Raw genomic sequence first — 22,607 nt, forward strand, 5'->3', positions numbered from 1 at the left:
CAGACTGTGCGGGGTTAGAATTTAGAAATGACCATCTCTAGGGATGTGTGCGTGCGTGTAAGAAAAACAAATTCGGTTTCTATCTCCATAAATCTCATAAGGTTCGCTCCAGAAATCCATTTCTTAAGTGAAATGCTATTAGAAGTAATTAATTAATTAATTAATTGGGAAATATTAATCGAGGTCGAACATTTAACCCCGAAGTAGTCACCACTAGGAAAATAATCTTCCAGGAAAAGGGAGATTTCTTTTTTCTTTCTTTCTTTCCCCCCCCCAGAACAAACAAGGCGGGCATGGGGGGGGGGGAGACGAAGACGACACCCAGCCCTGGAGAGAAGTAAACAAGCATATTACCTTAACGTGATTGCAATAAACAGGCCAGACAATTGACAGAAAAGGGAATTTGTTTAACCTCTCCTGCCCTTTCTCATTGAAACAAACCGGTCCCTTTTTGTTCCCGGGCGGCTTCAGAGGGAAGAGAACAGAATCCGGAGGTCAGGGGTCAAGAGCTTCGCCCATTCTCCTTGCTTTTATTTCCCTGCCCTTTTTCACTCAGGGGATCATTTTTAAAAAAGGGGGGGTGAGGAAGGTCGCTTGATGACCCAGAAGTGTCCCTAGACATTCCATTACAGGATATGTGGATCTGGATAAGCCAAAGGATCCGATCTGTCAGGGGAGGGAGACCGAATATTACCTTTCTAGGTCGGGGGAAGGAGGCAAAGAGACCTCCCAGACCATGCTAGGATGTTGCTGGTGGTATATTATATTTGGCACCCAACTTCTCGAGCTCTTGATTTCATAGCTCCGAGCTTGGTTTAATTCTCTCGGTTGCAGCCCACGTCCGTTCCACCCAACTCTTCTAGAAGCCCTTTGGCAGGAGAAGCCGGGCAGGAAAGGTTTATGGAATAAAGGAAGATGAAGAAATGGGCCAGGGCAGGGCGCGATGGAAAAGCATTCCGGACAAAATTGAGGTCTATGAAGTCTCATTGATTTCAGAGAGAGAGAGAGAGAGATCCGTTTCGACGATCACAAGCACCAGAGACAGTTTTGAACTTTGGGTTGGATCGAGTCCCAACGTTTCGGTTCTGTTCTGCTTCTTCTTGAGAGTATAGTACATAAAGCCAAGCTATTTGAGAACACTCAAAATACAACCCAAAATTTCAAACGGCGTTGTTCTGATGTTTCTTTAAATATATATATATAGAGAGAGAGCATGATACTTGCAAAACAGAACGGGAGAAGGGTGGTTTTTTTTGAGGGGGGGTTATATTAATAAAAGCGATAAGAAAAGCGATCACACATCCACAATGTGGATATTCAGTTGCTCTATTGCGTGTGCATGCGCATTGCAATTTTGTCCATTCCTAACGCGGAGACTACGTTCGGCTCCATTCGCGTCTCAGGGAGTTCACATGAACATTGCTTCGTCAAGTACTGGAAATCTATATTAGACAACTTTCCCTGGTTTGCAAGGAGGGTGTGTGTGTGTTAGGTGGGGAAGTGGCAGAGGCGAAAGGCTGGACTTTGACAGCTTCGTGTTGAAAAGTTGTTCCAGTGTAGAAACTGAAGTATTTTGATTGCAACAGCAACGGGATATTATAAACTGGCCTCTTACACCCGCACGTGTGTGCGTGCGATAGTCACTGTCCAAAATGCGGCGACTGTTGCTACACACGAGCACGTGCTTTCTCGCACACATTTACACAGGCGTGAGAAAAATAAAACCAATGATGTATCGTCACTGTCAGCCACTTAGTCACACGTACACGCCAACAGATAGATGCACACACACACAAACACACAGGCGTGTTATAAAAAAAATAAAAACAATTATACGAATGTAAATCGACAGTCCCTGTAATACATACACACCAATAGGTGTGCCTCCTCCCATCCAAACTATTGGCGTGTTTATAAGGCAGGTTGTGTGTGTGTGTGTGTGTGTGTGTGTGTGTAACTTAGACCGACCTGTCTTTTTCTCCAGCCGTCTATCTCATCTGCCGTTCTTTATGGACACTGTTTTCACACAAACACACGCGAGCGCGAATAATGGAACTGGGTGCGTAAGGGAAACGGGGCTGAGGGGGGACGCAGACCTCAGATCAGAAAACTGCCCGTCGTCTCTCCCTTCCTCCGAACTGGGCTCCCCATCCGTTTATGGTGTGCACGCATCCCTTCCCCCGGTTCCGTCACCCCAGTCGTGAGGATAGTGTGCTCTGCCCGTGGGCAGAAATACCCAGATAGCGCGCAGCGCGGAGGGAGCCTGAGCCCGTGGGGAAACTCTGGACCACTGGAAAGGGGGAGCGGAGGTTAGGGGGCAGGCAGGGGGCTATGGATTTCTTCGCGTTAGCAGCGCCCCAACCGGGACAGGCGACCGCGAGCTCCGGAAGGCGGCGGCGGCCACAGAAGAAGCCTCGCTCCGCATCTGGCTCCGCAATCCAGTCCAGCGGAGCGTGTGGACGCCGCCTCGCTCGCATTGCCAAAACTCGCTTGGCAGGGCTGGAATGAGAACGGGGGAGCTTTCTCGCGGTGGTTCTTCAGGCTAGGCTACTAGCAGGGCTGGAATACACCCCTCGATGGACGGAGACCCCCGCCTCTCTCTTCTCTCTCTCTCTCGGTGGGGCAAAGAGAGAAACCCCCATCCTTGAGAGTTTCCCTCACCTAGTTCCCCTCTTCGCCTTTTGCGACCCACGCCTCCTCTTCTTCCTGCCTTTTGGAGGACTTGGGATTCCTCTCCCTTTTCTCCTTCCAAACTTTCCCCCAAGTCTGCGGACCCTCCATCCTTGGACGCCAACTATCGCCCCTTTCCGCCCACCCCAAATATTTCAGCGATGTTCCCCATCACTCACCCAACCTCTGCCTCTCTTCCTTCCTCAGCACAAGTCTGTAAGTTATTTCTCTCCCCCATTTATTCTTATAAGAAAAGGAAAAAGAGCGACGAGGCTTGTTATTATAGATATTCATATATTTATTAGGCGAGCGTCGACAGCCAGGAGCCTCGGAGGAAAGGAGGCGCCGGGGGCTTTTTATAGGTGACGTATAGACCTACGTGGGGTGCTCTGGCCCCACATGGCCCCTGCTTACAGGCTTCCCACATCCTAAAATGACATTTCCCCGCAGTCCTCCTCGTCCTCCCGCCTCCCTCTGAGGTGAGGAGGGAAGAGGGGCGGTGGGGGAAAATCAGCCTTCGTTGTTCTGCTCGGGAGACGAGCGACGGAGCTTCAGTTGTACAGAGAGACACAGAGACGGAGGAGCGCAGGGAGGGAGCTCTAAAAAGGACCCTCCATTTGTGGGAGGGGGAGCGCTCAGGGGATACCCCCCCCCAGGAAGAGAGATCGAGAGCTGAGACCCAGCAAAGCGGACGGGGTCGCCAAGTCCTCTCCAGCAAGGTAAGGTCACCGTGGTTCCTATTGCGTGGCGTTTGCTTAAGACACAGTAGAGAGGGCAGAAAATGACTCTTCATTTCTCTCTTTTTAGAAGGGTTCTTGGCTAAGGAGCTGCGGAGATCTGGGGGTGTTTGTCTAGGGGGTACAGAAGAAGGCTAAATTTTCAACCTGGAATATAAATGATGATGGCGGGGTTGGGGGGGGGGCCTTTCCCCACCACAACAAATCACAAGTCCTGTAGTGGAATTTCTGACCTTTTACTGTCTGAAATTGACTTGGGCTGCCGCAGTGGCCCCGGACACGTGTCTTCCTTCCTTACGTTTAGGGAGTCTTAGGATTTAGAGGAGGGGGTGTGGAATACACACACACACACACACACACACACACGCTTGTGTGTTTGTGCATGCGCGGGTGTGTGAGTGTGAAACACAAGCCATTCTAAGGTTGTTGACTGACTCTGTCTGGATTGTCAAGAAGAGTTTTCTCGCTACACACCCTTCTGGATCCTGGCTCTGGGCAACTCATTGGCACATTTTTGTCGGCCACTTCTAGGTTTTTTTTAGGAAGGGGGAACTGCCCCTCTCCGTCTCCATAGATTAAGGCCAGCTGAAGCTCTCTTAGGCAAAAACTTATTATCTGTGTGTTTGGGGGTGGGGAGAGACTTTACAGCACCTTGTATGCAGGAAGGAGAAGGGACAGTATAGTATTTTCCTCCTTTAGGATTTTGATTGATTGACTGAAAAAAAAGAGTATAGACCCGCTTTTAAAATTGGGATGTAAGGTATATATGGGAGCCCTTTCCCTCAGCTCCATATGAACTCTCCGTGCTTCGTATGGAGCAAGGGGAAAGCCGAGGTACAGCAATTTGTTGTTTGTTTGTTTTTTTAAGACTGGGAGTAATATTTGCACACCGTTAATCCGGATCGCAGTCCGATATTCTCCTTTTCACACAAGGGAGGACAAGGAGGAAACGTTCATTCACTCGTATGGGGCGAGGGAAAGAGGTTGGGGACTGAGAGGGTTTGGTTGACCGTGAGAAGCAGATAACTTGTGAATTTTCTCCCCATAGTCCTCAGAGATGTTAGTCTGGTGGTAGTAGATTCCTGGCGCACTGGATAACGTAGTGGGCTGGACCAGCTCTGCCCTGGACCCTGTGTGGATGTGTATAGAAACTATGATATATTAGTTGGATATTATCCTTCCTTTTGTGAGTTTAGCAGAGTACACCCCTTGCAGTAAAAATAGGAAGATTGCACACCCAGCCCTGACTTTATGACTTTCTTATCTGTTATGTGTGCTTGTGCGTCTATATCAATATCTAAACAGATTACACACACGCAATCCCAAAGCGAATTGTTTCCTGCAACGCTCATCTATTCCCTCTCGGAAAGCACAGAGCAGTTTTACAAGAAAAGGTCGAACCACACAGACACACACACACGCCGACTCCTCTCGCTCGAGGTCCCCGGTGGTGTGTGCCTTTAAACACACCCAGACACACAGCACACACCCGCCGCACCATGGTCACCATTGGAAAGTTGCCTTGGCAGAAACTTCACTCAATAGGGCGACAATGGAGCCCCCGGGGCGGGCGGGACAAAAGGGGTTGGAAGTAGTTGAACTGCCAGGCACGTCCACCCCCCGGGTGCTTGAATTAAAAAAGAAGAAGGAGAAGGAGGAGAAAAAGAAATAATGAATGAGAGAGAGGGAGAGAGAGAAAGAAAAATGAAAGAAAAGAAATGTACGGGGGGAAGAGGGAGGGGGAAGCTAGAGAGGGACTTTTCTTTGCGCTGGTGAGAAAATACTCCGGGCAAAAAGTTGGTTCGGCGTCTTCATTTCAGCGCCAACGGAGCAAAGCTAATTCAATAGGAAACGCGAAGGTTTCCAAATAAAGAAGCGCTGTTAACGTGAAAAGTTCGTCTCTGGCGAATTAATTGTTAGGGCAAATAAACTCAGCCACGGAGAGACGGCAGTAGGTCGGGAAGGGGATTATTACTATTATTTTCTCTTAATTGCTGGCTGACGTTTCATCCGCAGTTACGCAATGATTTTTCAGTGCTCGTCCTTTCGCGGAGAGAGTTTAAATCTAACCCACACAATGCTATCTCAGATACTTCCGGGGGAAAGGAAGGATGTCATTTGCTGTTGTTGCTTTTATTTTATTTTTTTTTAAAAAAATATTTATTTATTATTTTTTAAAAAAATAAAATACGACCCTTTGTCATAAAGCAAAATGAGACAGAAATCGTGGCAGGGCCTGGTGTTTTCTAAGAGAGCGCAGTGATACTCGGAGCATCTTCTAAATGGGAATTTGTATTTTCCCGTTCAGAAATCCGAAGCGATCAGCAAGATTTTTGTAGCTATCCCATCTATTGTATAGCTGCCTCTTCCGAAGTTTGGTTACTGCTAGCGAAGGTTTGAATACCTGTTCTTGTGGTTTCAACGTTTTATACCATAGCGCCTCTTTATTATCCCGTGTTGTGTGATCGTATCTATCTATCTATACATACATACATACATACATACATACACACATATATATAATATATATGTATATATGTATATGCATGTGTATATATATATATATATATATATATACAGATTGAGTCTACAGTCCAGGTTGGGAAACATTAATGGCCCAGAGAAAAGAGTTGCAGAAGCAACGGTTGGTTAAATAATAATAATAATTTTTTAAGCGAAGCATACTGAAAAATGCAGATTATTTTTTGTGTGCATATGGAAAATAAATTCATTACATAACAGAAGGCTGAGCAGGAAAGAGAAACAAGACGTTTGGAGATAAAATAATAATAACAGGTGTACAGGGCTAGCTTAGACAGGTCTACTCAGAAGTAAGTCCTATGACGTGGGCCTTATGACCAGATAAGTGGCTATAGGAGTGCAGCTGCAATTACTATAAAAAAGAGAGGGGATCCAAATATATAAATAAATAAGACAGCGACTAGAGTTGCTCGAGGCTAATGAAAGCACGGGGCGGGGGGAGACGTGGAATCAAGACGAGAGAGAGAAGAGAAACAAAACGGGAAGGAACTGATTTAAGGCTCCAAATGCTCGAATTCCAATTCAGACGCCCACACGCCCACATTCACCTAAACACAGCACCGCCTCGCACCGTCGGTTTTATTGGGGGGTGGGGTGTCGTCTGTTCCAGCGCAACACAGGAATGGCCTGCAAGGGGTTAAACTGATTGCTCATGAACTTGGCCTGTCTGTCTGTCTGGATTTTGATGGATGGGGTAGACCCCGCTGGCAAGTTCAGGCGGCAAGACCTCCCCCGCGGCTTCGGCGGTCCTGGGAAGCAGACGACAGAGGGAGAGGGCGGGGGAAGGGGAGGGGGCGAGGGAGGGGAGGGGGAGACTTCACCTCCCCGTTACTCCCCCTCGCTTTACTACCGCAGCCTCCCACCCTTCTACCTCGCTGCAGAGGAGGGCAAAGTTGCCCGATCTCGGATAGAGAGCTGGTCTTTCCCTGGCCTCTTCAAGGCCCTTAATTCGCTTGGAATGGGATGGAGAGACAGGTAGAGGGGGAAGGTGGATCCACGCGATGGAAGGAGAAGGCAGGCTGGGAAAAAGCGGGGCTGGGTTTCAGCATTTGGACAGCGCCCGAGGCAAGGTAACCACGGTGGGCAAAGAGTGGTATGGAGAGAGAGGCAAGCGCAGAAAGCGGGGGGCCAGTAGAGAAGAGGGTCTCTAGGGCGACCCCTTCCTCCCTGGCTTTCAGATCCCACCGTGGGGGGGGGGGTGAAGTTGGGGAGGGAGCCTCTCTGTGTTTGGAAATGTGGGGTGGGGAAAGAGGTTTTCCTAGAATCCAGGTGCAAATCCAACGTGCTCGCGAGCTGTTCCTCTGCTTTGCCATATCTGCCCATCTGGTTACCGACCTATGGCGCGCACCCCATCTATCATCAGGAGAATTAACAGACAGACAGACAGACAGACAGGATGTATGGGTGGCTATAAAGGCAACAAGGAGGGGAAGGGAGAGACGGTCACCTAACCACTGTCACAAAAATATCAGTTATGTCAAAAGGGCTCTCCTCCACTATGATCAAGATCCTTCCCGCTCCAATACTTTTTCTTCTACTCAATCCCCCATCCCAAGATGCGGAAAGACTTGGGGGTCTGCTCAGAAAACCCCATTACCCCCAGTCCCACAATACCTTCTCTCAACGCCCTGCAAAGAATGCGGCAAAACCAAACATCCCCCCCCCCCAAAAGCCTCTTTTACCTGCCCAGAATTCCACCCCGTTGGTCATTCCCCTATCCAGGAGGGTTTGAGGACTGGTGGGGGGCTGGTGGGGCAGGTGGGCGGGTATAGTGTTGGTTTTCTTCTTCTAAGCCTGCCTGAGCTGTTTTCAAAAGGTCGTCCTTATGCAAGCCTATCAGAATGAACTCCCTCTCCCCCTCCCCGCCCAGCCACAAGCCACTTTCCCTTTTTAATTGGAGCTCCACCGGAGTCTTAATTACAGGCTGAGAGAGGGAGGGTAGGCTGAGATTTCTGCTCGGTGGAGAAGCCTGGCCAAACGCCCCCTCCCCTCCCCCTCCTCCTCGCTTCTCCCCCTCCTCCTCTTCCTCCTCCTCCTCCTCCTCCAGCCGCCCCTGATTGGCTCGAGTAAGACGCTGCTGCTCTGACGTCACCCAGCCTGCCAGCAGACCAGGCTTTCTTGGAAAACGACCAGAGCTTTTGGAGCTAAGAGGAGCTGGCTGGGCGCGCGGAAGGAAGCCCAGCTAGAGGCGCCCTCCTTCTCTTAAATCCCCCTCCTCCCCACCCCTCTCTCCGCTCCCTCAGAGCCAGAAGGGGGAAAGGGGGGCCGGCCAAGGAGGCCCACACAGCGAGACGGAAGCCGTGGATCATCCTCGGCTGGGAAATAAGCTACGCAGCAGCTCCAATCGCCTTTCGCCCCTTCTTCTTCTCCTTTTTATTATTATTATTATTGTTATTTTCTTGGCCACGGATTTCTTCTGTCTGCCTGCCTGCCTTCTCCATCACCCGTGCTTGGAGCTGCCGCGTGTAAGTGCTGATCTTGCTTGCTCTTCGCAGAGAATCCTGCCTGCCTGCCTTTCTTTTCTCTCGCTCCCCCACAACCACGGGGGAAGGCGTTAAAGGCTGTGGGTTTTTGGGCCCACCATCGTAGAAAAGAGAGATGGGGATTCGGTTGGGTTAGAGGCGGTGGAGACGGCTATGGAGTGATGGCGCTGCTCGCCTTTGAATCAGCGTCTGGCGTGAGGTGGGGGGGGGCGTTCAGGGAGGTGCTGGTGTTTTTGAGGGGGTGGGGGGCAGAAGGGGGGGATTTGGGAACGGTCGAGGGTGCCGGGGGAGGGAAGAAATATCTCTCCCCCCCTTCTATAAGAGAAAGTTGATCTTCCTTTGCTGCTTTGAATAAGCAAACGAGGCAAAGAAGGAAAGGAAGACGAGCACGTGTGAATTGCGGGTTTGGGGAAGGGAAGTAAGAGCGTGGGAACGCGGGGAAGAGAGAAGAAGCCGCTCGGGAAGAAGGAAGAGGGTGTCGGGAGAAGTCCTCCCAGGCCTTCCTTGGTTGCAAGCTTTGGATCTTGACAAAGCCGGGTCTGCGTGCGAGTGTGTGTTTGCTTCCAACCGCTGGAAAAAGCTTTAAATAGGTAGGCATCCATGGCTTTGGGAAGTAGCTGGGCTTTTGGGATGTTGCGCACGTAAAGTCGAGGGGAGCCAAAGGAAGCAGGGGTGGGTGGAATAGTTCGAGGCTGCGATCCCCTTACACGCTGCGCGCCGTGCGTGATTATTGGCTCCCGAGTAAAGCTTGCTTGGATTGTACTTGCACGCGGGTGGATCGGGTAGCTGCGTTACGCTGCAAATGAGGAGCGTGGTGGCGGTGGCGTCTTCCCGCAGTCCCAGATTAAAGGTACCCCTGATAGCATATGGGTTGCAGCCAATTCTAGTCCTGCTGGGTGTGTAGAGCCATTAAAGTGAGTGAGGATGAACTAACTGAGGTCCATTGCTTCCAATGGGTCTACTCTGAGTAAAGCTAAGTTAGCTACCACCCTTTGCCAAGTCAAGGCATTCCGAGAGTCTACTGTGCGTCTGTCTGTCTTCGGTTCTTGGGCTGCTAGAACTAAGAGTGTTGCGAGGAGGCCTTGAAGTTCATCGCTAGCATTTAATAACAACACTAACAGCAGAAAGTAATAACTGCACTAACACTAGCGATGATGGTGCTGGTAAATAATAATTATATTAAATAATTATTAAATAATAATTATATTAATAATGCATCATTTTTTTGTGTCTTTTGTCCCGAATCTACCACCCGAGGCAGCTGCCTCAGTCGGCCCACTGTTGGGGACAGGCTTATATTCCACGTTTATGGATTTGTTTCCAAGATGCGCGGTAGAAATGAGGGGACGAGTTGTTGGTTTCTTGGTCATTCACATAGTTACTGAGGTGCTCTGAGCGGGTCCTTACCAAACCTTAGAAAGATATCGATCCACTTCTCCCAAATGCTCGCTATTGTAAAAGCCACTTCTGAGACTATTATTCACGCGGAGGGCATTAGAAAGATTCTTCACCCACCAGTTATTTCAAAAGGCTTTGTTCTTTTCGAAGGGCCCGTGGGTTTGTGGTGAGCGTGTGCGATTTGCATGGGATGGTTAATATTGCAAATTCTCTTAACAAACAAAATGGGTTCTGTAGTGTTTGATGCCCATGGTGCAAAATATTTATATACGAGTATGTATATAAGAGTAACAGATTTCAAGACACGTGTGAAATATCCCAGGCTTACAGTGGATATTTTTGAGAGAATGATAATGATAACCACAACAACAATTGCACTTTTTACATGATGTCTGGCCTTGAAAACACAGAGTTAGAGAGCATTCCATTTAGAAGTATTGCTTACCATACATTACCGAAATGAGGACAGCCACTAAGAATGAATCCTTTAATTTTCTGTTATTAGAGGCAGAAACCCTAACTAACGTGGAGGGTGGGGGTGGCGGAACTTGGATATATTTTCTATCGCAAGTTACAGCCGCTGCATTGATATCTAGGTAGCAGCGAATACAAGTGCGTCTGGATTTATTGCCTTTGCTTAACTTTCATTTTATTAGGTGTCGTTTCTCCTTCCTTACCTTCCTTTTCTTCCTCTTATTTTTCAGAGTCAATTAAAATAATAATAGTGAATTAGAACAATTTCCACCGATTAGGCCTCAGCCTTGAGCGTGTGCCTAGGGATATAGCACATGATATTTTTAAGCTGCGCCCCTCAAAACAGGCCAGACGTTCAAAGGACGTGCATTCCTGTCTAGATCACGGTCCCCTCACCCCCCGATGCTTGTTTGGAAGGCAGTATAAAGAGAAAAACAAACACACCCTGGCCCTCCTCTCTCCCTCAGCTTTCTACTCCGTTTCTGGAGCGGCCGCGTTTACACCGCTCATGATGGGACTCTTAATTACTCGGCAAAGCGAGGCTTCCCAGTTCACCGCCCTTACTTTTCCCCCAACCAGCCTGCTTCTTATTTCTCCAAAAATACCCCCCTCCGAACCCTTCGGGATCTGCCGTGCGGAGTTGGCAAAGAGAGAGGTGAGGGGACCCAGCGCAAACCAGGAGATTCACCGGACTGAGTCCACCGAGCAAAGAAGCGTGTGTGTGGTTATTCGAGGTTGGCTAAAAATAACTTTCCCCTAATTAAAGAAGACCTGACGTCAGACATGCTCAGGCGTAAAAAAAAAGGGGGGAAGGCCTCGAGAGATGATGTGTGTAGTTTTCTTCTTTCTTTCTTTCTTTCTTTCTTTCTTTTTTTCTTTCTCTCTCTCTCTCGTTCTTTCCTTTTTGGAGAAGAGGAGAGCAGGAGGGCTTCTTTAATTTTGAATGTCTTGGAAAGCGAGTGCGGCAAGGTTGGGGCTACGATTCTTTCTAGCTGGCTGGTTGGGAGCCTTTTTAAAAATGCTCATCTCAGTAAAACCAGGCACGATTTCTCTCTCTGTGTGTGTTATGATTTTGCATTTCTAAAAAAAAAAAACTACTCTGGTGTGCGTCTCTCTCTGTGTTGTACTTTTGGGCGTTGAAATAACGACACGGTGTGGAACACAGTCAGCCTAGCGGGGTTGTGTAAGCATGCTGGAGGGAGGGAGGGAGAGGGGTGGAATGGAGAAATATCACTGGGGAAATCTGGCGGCCGCCATGTGAGCGTGGTAGCTGCCGAGCCTGCTCCCCCTGCGAGCCTGCGGCCCCGGCGACTGCGAGCTCGGCCTGCCTTTTTCTGCACCAGCGCACCGACAGACAGACAGCCGTGTTACATGGCTCCCTGTTGGGACTTCCACGCGATTTCCTCCCTCCCCTCCCCACGCCTCCCTCTCCCCGCCACCCTTAAATCCCCACATTTAAAGCATTCCTTTGCAGGAGCACAAAGCTCACGCTGTTAGAAGGGAGCGAAAGCTTATGCCCCCTAGGCCCATTTCACAGCTATAGGAATGGGGAGCATTTCTCCTGAATGGCACCCCAGTATTGGGAAGATCTGACCCGTCCAGTCTTCCAACACGGACCCGTTCACTTCAGAGCAGCCACGTTGGCTGCGGTGGGGCACATTCCCAGAAAGTGGGGTTGTAGATTCTTTCCTCTCTCCCCTTCTCTTCGCCCTCATTTTCATCCCTGTATCTCCTCTCCGCCTTCCACCCATTGGTCTCCTCTTGGGCTGGATGAAGACACATTCTTCACCTCCCAGAATTGGGCTCAGCTACGCGTCTGAGGTGTAGGAGGGATTTTGAAAGATGCCTTTTGGATTTAGTGGCCCCCTTGAAATCTTCTCCCACCTACTACTCCTAGGTAGGGGATGGCGGAGACATGGCTGCAGCCAGGACACTCTGTCTTTGTACTGAGGCTTGATGGATCCGAGTTGGGCCTTGTTAGATTGACACCCTGCAGTCTACCAAAGTCTTGGAGGCCAGGGAAAAGAAAGAAAGTCTGCAGCCTTCTTCGGGAAGGTTGGCAACCACCTTAAATACAATCCTTATAAAACAACCAATAACTGTGACTTGTTATCTCAATTAGAGTCGAATTGCATCTAGCTTTGATGATCTGGTGGAAGAGCTAACGAGTCTGAATCGATTTGTTAGAATGGAATCCTATACATTTCTAATCAGAAGTACATCCCCCAGGTTCAGTGGGGCTTACTCCCAGATAAGTGGGTTTAGGGGTGCAGTTTCAGATGGCACCAGACCCTCTGCAAAAACAGACTTAGAGCGTTGACACCCCTCTGGAAGTTTTCTTCATCTTTTATAATTTCCGAGGAGGGGAAAAATATTTATTTAATAGGGGACTGTTCATTTCCCATCCGTTACAAATAGCTCTAGCCAGAGGCGGATTATACCTAGATTAGTATTTCTTTTTTTAAGGTTGGGGAAGAATTTCTTATTATGTAACCTGATGCACGATTTTGCTATTTGTTTACTGTCCCTTACCAGAAAATTTCCCATTGTATTAGAAAGGAGGGAGCGGAGGGGTTATTAAAGAGATTTTATTTTATTTTGCAAGAGGCGAGTGGGTGAGAGACGATGAACAGATGATGCAAATATGCCGGCAACGAAGGCACGTTCAGGGAAGCTAGCTTCCAGCACCTTGGCCAGTGCCTTCGCCCTCGGATTTAAGCAACGCTTCATTCTTGGGCAGCCGGTGGAGAAGTAGGGAATTGTGTTCCGCGGCAGAGTTAGTACCCAACCGCATTTTCCCATCCGGAGACCCGAGGGAGGAGACCTCTCATTGGGGCTGCGGGAAGGCTGGCGTGCTCCCAGTTTCCAAAAGCCTCTCGGAGGAGCCGTAACGCGAGACAGCACCAGCACGTTAGGCCTAAGGCTGCTGGCAAGACTTTCCCGGGCCTGGCCAGAGCTAGCCTACTGCTAAATGATGGTGGGGGTTTGGAAGGAAATTATGGACAGAAATGGGGCAGGAATTACTGCTTGACCAGGCTGGCTAGTAGCGTAGCACCAGGCAAAAGCGGATCTGGTCGCCTCTTGCCTTCCTTGGTTCCTTTCCTTCTTCGTGTTCCGTGGATTTGAAGCCCCCCTCTGGAAATAGTGGTTTGATCCAGGGATTATTTGATTTGTTTAGATTATATTTAAATTCCTTATTTCCTTCCCTTCATCTCTCCCTCCCCTCTTTTTACCCGTCGTTCACCCCCTCTCTCTGTCCTATCAATATTCTATCTATCCATCCACACATATCTTCTTTCTTTCTTTATTTCCACCACCCACCCACTCAGCTAACAAATCTGTTTTATCCGGATTCAACGCACACGTAGAACAGCCATTCCCCATAGCGGAGAGATCCTGTGGCATTTAGCATCGATTTGAAACATTCTGTTCAACTGCACGGGCAGATGCATAGAATATTGACTAGAGGAGACAAGTCAATACTCCGCAATAGGCTCGATATAGACACCATTCTCTCTCTCTGTGTGTGTGTGACACACACACACACACACACATATTTAATGGTAACGACAACGTTTTAGATTTAGCATGCTTGCAGACGGGTAGCCATGTCTGTCGCTTGCCGCAAAAACAGAGTCTTGTAGTACCTTAAAGGCTAAGACACTCTGACTGTGGCAGAACCTATCGGTTCTGGATTTAGGTTATCGAATCGTCTGCTTAGCTTCCAAGCTACCTGTGTGATGGAGCGCGGGCGGGGGGCAGAAATCAGCTCGTCCAAGTGGCTTCTGCGTATTTGCGCACAGAGAAATAATGAATGCAAGGATTTTCCTTGCATGTTTTACGGTCATCCTGTTCAGGCGCTGGAGGAAATATCGCGCGCTTGGCCTTGAGATGCCTGCTTCTGTTTTCCACGCAGGAGGAGAAGCAACAACAACAGTACAGGCAGAAACGAGCGGCGCGTTTCTACAAGGCCAGGTTGGGGGGGGCGCGCCTCATTTTATTCCGAGAAGGGGAACCGGTGACCTTCCAGATCCTTCCTGGACTACATTTCCCATCATCCCTGACCACTTTCCACGACGCCTGGCGCTAATGGGAGTTGGGGTCCAGTAACACCCGGGTGTGTGTTTTGTGTGTGTGTGTGTGTGTGTGTTTCACCAGTTCCCCATCCTTGATTCAATCGCAAACCCCAGAATGAATGTCCACGGAACCCAAAACGTCATTCCGAACGTCTTTCGCTAGAAATCTTCGGAACTTGATGGGCCTTCCCTTCCCTTCGCTTGCAACCCACACGGAAAATAAAATAAATTGAGAGAGCATCATCCCCACGCCCCTCCCCACCATTGCACCGCATATTTCGCTCATGCAATGGTGCCGGGCCCTGCGGGCAACAGACGTGGACTCAGGCGGAAAGGTTTTATATTTTCACGGAAATATGTAAGGGGCGGCGCAGAACATTAAGACTCTATACAGAAGTGTGAGGATTTGGGAAATGGCATTCGGGAAGGTGGAATTTTGGGGGTGGCTACTAAGCGGAGGGATCTACTAGCCAGCCACGGATGATCACCCTTTACTAAAGAGAACCACACCTCCTTCTTTTAGGAAAATCTACAATAATTCCCCCTGGAATGGGGAGAGGATCAGTAATATTTGGATTTTGTTTGAAAACCCCAAATTCTCAATGTTCAGTATCTTTCCCCCGCTTTCCCACCAGTCTTCTAGTCCAGGGAAATCTACGGTAATTCAAGATTAGTCCTTTAAAACAATCTGTCTTGCAAATACACTGGATTAGGCCGTGGGAGGAGGGGAGGGAGTTGCAGATCTGCTTCTGATCCGAAGTCAGATCCCATTCACTGCTTTCACTCCGGCTTGATCCACACGTTCTCAGTCCCACCCAATCAGATCCTTTCAAACAGCAACAACGCGTGTACCATTCGGGGGGGTGGGCTGGGCAAATCTCTTCCTAAAGGACGAGCGGTGTTTTTAAAGCGTGTTTGTTCCGAGTCAAAATTAAAAGAAAACGGAGGGTGGGGGAGAGTGAAGGAGCCTAATTTTCCTCCAAGAAATGGTGGGGGGAATGGAGGCGGAGGGCGTCGTCCCTGAAAACTAATTCCACCGTTCATTCAGAGGTTCTGGAATTCGAACACAGGACCTCGTGGACCTCCTCCGAAATTACGACTTATTGAGAAAGTCAGGATTTTCGGTGAATACCTGTTCCGCTGACTTAGTTTCAATCTAAGTGTTTCGGTTTAAGTGACCTACGGAATGGTCTGAAAGCCCCTTAAGGTCCCTTTTCCATTGTACCTGGAAGGCGGTGTGTAAAGATTTTGCCCGGGGGTATTCAGAGAACTCTAGTGTTTCCTTAGAGCTTCAGTCCTAACATTACTTGGAAGTAAGTTTTGATGAAATCAAAGGAATTTACTTCCGAGGCCGTTTATTAAACTAGCCATTAGCCTTGTAGCTAGTTTTTTTTTTTTAATTAAAAGAAATCTTTATGGGGGAAAAATCACGCGAGAATGTTGATTTAATGTTGATTTAATTTTTGAAGTAGACTAAGCTATTAGATCATATCCATTGGTGCTTTGTGCAGGTCAAGAGCCCGGAGATAAGAAAGACCCACTTACCCAATATAATCTATCTAATTATTAGATTGCTATATGTGTGTGCGCGCGCGCCTGCATAGCGATAGGAAAACAGGAAAGGCAGCCTTTTGAAAATGGTTAAAAGCAGAGATCTATGTTTCCCTCCCAAACATTCCAAAAAAGAATCCGAAAAGGCTGGATTGCTTTTGGGAATGCGCGCTAGAATGGAATCCACTGTGTGGAGAATCTTGTTGATCTCTCTTGCCCCAGTGGCATAAGGGTGAGCCTAGTGCCTGGATATCAGCCAGTTTGGACTTGCAATCCTAATCCCACTCACTCCATAACAGCGCAACCCTGTGCATTTCTATCCAGAGACAAGTTGATATCCTCAGAAGTAAGTCCTGTGGAATTCAAGCGGGGTTTTTGGTTACAGGAAAATGGGATTAAGGGTCGCAACCTAAATCTCCGGGAACACAGTGAGATTTACCTCTGGGTAAATAGGCGCAGGATTGTGGAGTCAGTTAGATCCCGCCGCCTTCTGAGATTAGCAGCAATCTAGAATTCCATGCCGGGAATGTGATCTGGAGGTGATGTTAGAAGGTTTTTTAGGCGTGGATAGCTCAATCGGTAGAGCACGAGATTCTTAATCTTAGAGTTGTGAGTTCGAGCCCCGCGTTGGGCAAAAGATTCCTGCATTGCAGGGGGTTGGACAATATGACCCTCGTGGTCCCTTCCAACTCTAGGATTCTGTGGAAATGTGTCACTTATACCTTGGTGTACAACGCATTGAGATCAGTAAGCTGCTGTGATTTAAACTGCAGCCCTCCGCCTGCACTTACCTGCAAGTAAGTCTCATTGAGCTAAAAAAAGGCCTGCCTTCTGAGTAGACATGTATAGGAGTTCCAATGAAAATGTGTTTGGCATTGGCCTGCTGGATGTTACCTTTATTTCGGAAGAAAGGGTGGATCCGAGGCTGTTGATTCGCTATTCTATAATTCCTTAGGTGCTGCTCCCTTTGCCCAGGCTTCTAACCTTCCCCTTCATTCTCTGCTCGTTTTCAATCAAACATGCTTCGCGTTGCATTTCCGGATCTGATCTCGGTTTGGGGACCGTTTGGAAACCGATAGGAGGAGAGATTGTGTCTGATGCCGGTTCAGACAGTAATCGCTTCTAATGCCTGTATTGTTTGATCTGTGAGCACGTTGCCTATCGCTCGTTGTCGATCGCTCCAGTGTGTTAAAACGCGTTGAGGAGCGAGGCGTTGGTGCTGAAGGTGAGGCGGGTGTCTTCCACACACAGCAGATCAAAGCAAAGACGCGTTAGGAGAAGAAGAAAGGGATAAAACCATTTATTTATTTTAATCATCTCGCCTCCTAATTCTGGGTGGTGCTTATTTGATAGAGTGCTGGAGCCAAGGGCGTGTTGCAATGTGTGTGCATTGTAAGTGAGAGGCTGGAGGCCGTAGAAAAATACGAGATAATTCTTATTTCGTAACTGGGGAATTTTTTTTTTCCAAGGCACTTGTTTTCCATTTTCCATTCTTCTAGGGAAAAATGCATCGTTCAGAGGAGAAAATATACTGAACGATTAGGCTCCCCAAACTCAGCTGCCCACACATTTTTGCCATTCCCGTGTTTGTTTCAAGAGGGAAACTGTCTCTGCTTTAATTTTAATTAATTTATTTATAAATAATTTTTTTTTTAATGTGTTGGGAGACAGGAATCCAGACAACATTAAACACTTTACATTTGGGGTTTTTTCAACAGGAGAGATGTATTGGCTGGGGTTTGGGTATTTTTTTTACTAAAAGTAAAAATAAAATCCCACAAAACTCGTTGGAACTTAATCTCAAGCATGACAGCTGTCCTACGCGTTCCAGCCTAAGAAGAAGCCCCCTCCCCATGCTAATAGCTCAATGTGACGATTTAAACATGTATGGGATAGGGGCCATAATCGGGCACGTTTGCCGCAGCCCTTAGCAAGTGTCTAAATCTCTCCCAATGAACTCAAGGGAACTTCATAGGGCTTAACTTTCGCTGGATCGGGCCCTGGGACGTGAGAAGGGCTCCTCTTTCGTGCTGCGGAGTGCAAGAATCCTCTCCATCCCCAGTGATTTTAAAATGATCTGATTTCACCCCCCCCAAGAGTCTGCAAAATCCCAGGCCTCCCCCACGCCCCACCTCCCAACAAAGTGGTGTTAGTTCGCCCTTAGTCAAGGGGCTGACCGCTCGTTCAGATCTTAATTTGCGGCACCCAGGGTTTAGACTGGAAGCGCCCATTGAACAAAATCAAGACCCCCCACGCACGCAGTGGGTTTCTTTGAGCCCCCCAGAAAAGAGGAAATGTGCGTTGCAGGAAGCCCCGTTCACTTCAGTGGGGCTGGCTGCCAAGTGAAATGGCACAAGGTTGTGTTGCAGGCCTTAACTCAGGCAGGGAGAGAGGGCTGGGGGTTCGTATGGCAGACTTCAAAGAAATATTGTTGCCTAAAAGGAAAGGGGCGGAATGTGTGTTGGGTGGGGAGGCGTGGGAGGGAAAGAGCAAAAGAGGCGGGAAGGAGAGGTGATTTGAATGCGAGGCCGCCCATTGGCTGCCAGCCCTGTTGACGTCACTTCCCAAAGAAGGGTGTTTAGCATCAGAAAAGGAGTATAGAACTTGGTCAGTAGAAAGAGGGCGAGACATCAGCCCAATATCTCAGGGTGTGATTTGAATGTAAACCAGCTGCTTCCCCCCAAGGGAAATGCCTCATTTCAGATAGTCAGAACTCAGCAATGGGTGACTTCTGCCAGCCATAACTTGCAGTGCAGGTCCTTCTCGCGCTTTTCCTTCTTAAATAAGTGCAACGCTGCTCTTTTGCGTCTCTCGTCTTCCAAAAAAGTTTCACTTTCTTTTATCTCTTTCTCTCTCCTCCTTTTTTTGCTTTCTCGATGGCAGATCGAAGATCCAAACCTCGCCACTCTTGTTTTTTCTTCTTCTACCCCCGCCAAGTTGAATCCAGCTTTATGAGGAGGGGGGAAAAAAAAGAAAAGAGATAGAGAGAAAAAGTGGAGGGGAGGAAAGCAAGAAGACGCCTCGGAAGAAGGAGGGCTGTTTCTGTCTTTGGTTATCTAGCTGTATGAGTGTTATCAAGCCATCATAAAGCTAGATAACCGAAAGTAGAAATGACTTCCAAAGACTTCTGGGAGCTGGGAGGCGAAGAGGAGCAGCACGGAAGAAGAAGAAGGTGGAGGAAAAGTCCGGAGAGCTGGAAACAAGGGAAAAGAAAACGAAGCCAAAAGATCAAGATTCTCAGGGAATGAAGTTGTCTGCGGCTGCTGGCGTGTGAGAAAAGCTCCCCGCGTTGCTTCAGTACAGGTATCCTCTTATATATGTTTGCTGCTTTATTTATCTTTCTAATTTGCTTGTTGTTTTAGGAGTTTTAATTATGATTCACTCTTTTTTTCTGCCCTCAGCAATTGTGTGTGTGCGTGCATGCAAATGGCCAGAAACCAAACCGGAGCAGGCTTGTGAGAACCTGGGGGCAAGTGGGAGGTAGCAGAAAACAGAAATGATCCAAAATAGATGTGTGTATGTGTGCACGCAAATATATGTGGCCTGAAATTTATTTTCAAGTCTTGTAAAAAGGTAAAGGTACCCCTGCCCGTACGGGCCAGTCTTGCCAGACTCTAGGGTTGTGCGCTCATCTCACTCTAGAGGCCGGGAGCCAGCGCTGTCCGAAGACACTTCCGGGTCACGTGGCCAGCGTGACAAGCTGCATCTGGCGAGCCAGCGCAGCACACGGAACGCCGTTTACCTTCCCGCTGGTAAGCGGTCCCTATTTATCTACTTGCACCCGGGGGTGCTTTCGAACTGCTAGGTTGGCAGGCGCTGGGACCGAACGACGGGAGCGCACCCCGCCGCGGGGATTTGAACCGCTGACCATGCATAGGTGCTGAGGCTTTAACCCACAGCGCCACCCGCGTCCCTCTCAAGTCTTGTAGATGCGCCCCAAAGCATTAAGACAGAGCAAAGTGTGGGGAGGAAGAGGCTGCTGTGTGTGTGTGTGTGTGTGTCTGAACTCTTTTGCAACAATGCCCCTTGATCAAATTATTCTATGTAGAAAGCCTATTAGCATTTGGAATTTCTCTCAAGCACACTACACGCCCCCCCCCCCGCTTTTCCAGGCTCTTCCTTGGTTTGGGTTTGTTACAGGCCTCTCCCCCAAAACTCTGCCCCCTCTGTGAGGTCAAGTTCTTGATAATTTGATCACTTTTCACGGGCTTTGGCAGCTGCTTTTGTGTGGAGTTGGGGGTCTCTGTGCAGAGTGAAGTGGAGCAGAAATGAAGGGAGAGTTTCTTGAATAGAAAGGGGCCTGGTTCCTAGGGCCAGACTTTAACATTGAGACTCTGCCTGCATATAAACTACCTGTTTTAACTGCTGAGACTTTTCTGTCTCTCTCTCTCTCGCCGACAACCCCCCCCCATTCCCACTCTCACCACCACCACCACCTCCCCTCCTCCAAGTTGCCTGAATGGTTAACATTCATAAAGGATTCTTTACCTCCACTGCAAACCCCAGAGTTGAAACATAATATGTATTACAATGTCTAGCAAATAAAAAAGCAATTGGGGAAATCTGCATTCCGTTCCCATGGCAACGCAAAGCACAGCGCTAGCTCGGCCTAGTCTCTCACTCCTGGCACATTTTAGCCACCAATTTGAGGCAAATAAGTGCTTTTTGCCTGATTTGGTTGGAAGCAACTCTCGGTCCCCCCCCCCCCCCGCCAACCTTAAACCATGGAAAACAATTCACAAAAGATCACTATAATTCTTTCAGGAGCTGACTTCCTAGTTGGTGGATGTTGTTGACAGTCATTCCTCCCCACCACCACCACCAACAGAAAAACATCAACAATGTTTAGAAAGGTCCAGGGAATGGAGGTCTCCCCATCCCCCCCCCATTGAGGGTTTGATACACTGCTTAGTATTACTAATCAATTAATTTAATTTAATTAAGTAGGTGTGTTAATTACTCACCTTTCAGTTGAAGGTCTCGGAGCAGGTTACCTAGTTTAAAAGAAAAAAACACAACCCAGTAAAATATAATATGCAAATGGCACAACCTGGCATAATTTTTTATTTATTGCATCTATCTATCTAATCTATCTATCTCTATCTCCCCTTTCTGCAAAGGCACCCAAGGCAGTTTAACACTTTAAAATACTAAAACAAAATATAAATCTGGACCTGTGACTTGTGGTGTGGAATGGGATGGGGACACGGTAGTCTCATTGCAGCAGGCTGTGATCTAGCCTTTGCCTGCCTCCCTTGCTCTTATCTACCTTCCCACAGGGCTGTTGGTGCTGGTTGGTGTTCCCATCATAACCAGTACAGATAAGCAACAATTTAATTCCTCAGACCTTAACAGCAACAGCTTCTCAATTTGTGGGACGCAAGCCATTGGGGCAGCATAAAGCATGCAGGGGTTCCTTCCTTTCTCCATCACCTGTTATGAACTTGGTAGTGCGTGTGTGTGTGTATTTGAGAGAGACAAAGACATGTATCTGAAAGAAGGAAGCTCAGGTAGAGGTACTATTTTGCTCTTATAAGACTAGCCAAGTCAGGGCGTTCATCCATCTAGCTCATCATGGTCTATGCTAGAGGTAGCCGACATGGTGCCCTCCACATGTTGGGTTAAACTCCCATCAGTCCCAGCCAGCAATGCCAATGATCAGGGATGATGGGAGTTGTAGTCCAATGACAATGGCCATCACCATGTTGACTGCCCCCGGTCTACCCTGACTGGCAGAAAATCTTCAGGGTTTCAGACTGGGTCTTTTCTTAGGTCTACTTGCAGAGGCTGCCAATTGTGCCCAGGACTGTCTGTGTTGTGCTCTACTGCTGAGCTAAATGTCTTCCCTTGTTGTTTTAGTGTTTCCCTGGTTGCGTAGCTTTTAGGCATAAGCAGAGGTGCTCCTGTTGTACTCTTATAATGACAAAGTGGGGTTTGCTCCTCCAAATCCCCAGTTCTTGCACACATGGAAGCTGAAGTCCTCATGACTATGTGCAAAGATTTTTGCACATCCTCCCAAATGGGTGTTGAGTTGGGAGGCCCTGAAATGAGTTGAAATTTGGTAAAAGTCAGGGTTTATTCTCCCCCCCCCCCAAAAGCACTACTTTACAACCAGTGCCTTAAAACCTGGTTGCACTACCCTAGGGGTATGTAAAAATGTAATATGGTTCCAATGAGCATGTACAGAGTGATTCCCCCCTTCCCAAAACCGAATAACCACCAAATCTAACACATCTATGTTTGTGAAGTGCTTTGGAGAGCAGGAACCAAGCTGCCTAGACATGTAAGGCATAGGTTTATAGGAATGTGTGATTATGGAAGAAATTAAACATTCATTTGATCCATCTCACGCAGTATTCAGTTCCTTGTAGAAAGCAGCTTTATGCCATGAGGACGTTCACAAGTTAGGCATGAGAGTGATGGTGGAAAGGCCATAGCTTAATGATAGCACACATGTTTCCAGGTTGCCAGCTCAGTTCTTCTGGATCTCCCTAATAGAGCTGTGAAAGTCTCCTAGCTAGAACCCTGGAAAGCTCCTTCAAGTACAGTAGACAACACTGAGATGGATGGACAAATGATTTGACTTTGTATAAGGCAGCTCCCTAAGTCCTCCTCTGCTGTTTATTGCCACATTTGTTCTTCAGGGCTGGAACATCATAATAATCAGCCCTTTTACC

At 48.1% G+C, this 22,607-nt stretch overlaps 1 long non-coding RNA gene across 2 annotated transcripts in view; it reads left to right on the top strand.

Moving 5' to 3' along the window:
• The first annotated feature begins 3,075 nt into the window (after nucleotides 1-3,075).
• The window catches only part of LOC308462728, a 97,936-nt gene continuing 78,404 nt past the window's right edge, over nucleotides 3,076-22,607 (top strand). The window contains exons 1-2 of one of the 2 annotated variants that reach the window (XR_013979273.1): nucleotides 3,076-3,389; nucleotides 18,814-19,233. This is a non-coding gene — a long non-coding RNA (uncharacterized lncRNA). Of the gene's footprint in view, nucleotides 3,390-8,105; nucleotides 8,414-18,813; nucleotides 19,234-22,607 lie in introns of those variants that run through there. The other variant, XR_013979274.1, reaches the window with a different exon arrangement.

This window comes from Podarcis pityusensis (genome assembly GCF_964106645.2).
Source record: "Podarcis pityusensis genome assembly, chromosome: 14".
NCBI classification, from domain to species: domain Eukaryota; kingdom Metazoa; phylum Chordata; class Lepidosauria; order Squamata; family Lacertidae; genus Podarcis; species Podarcis pityusensis.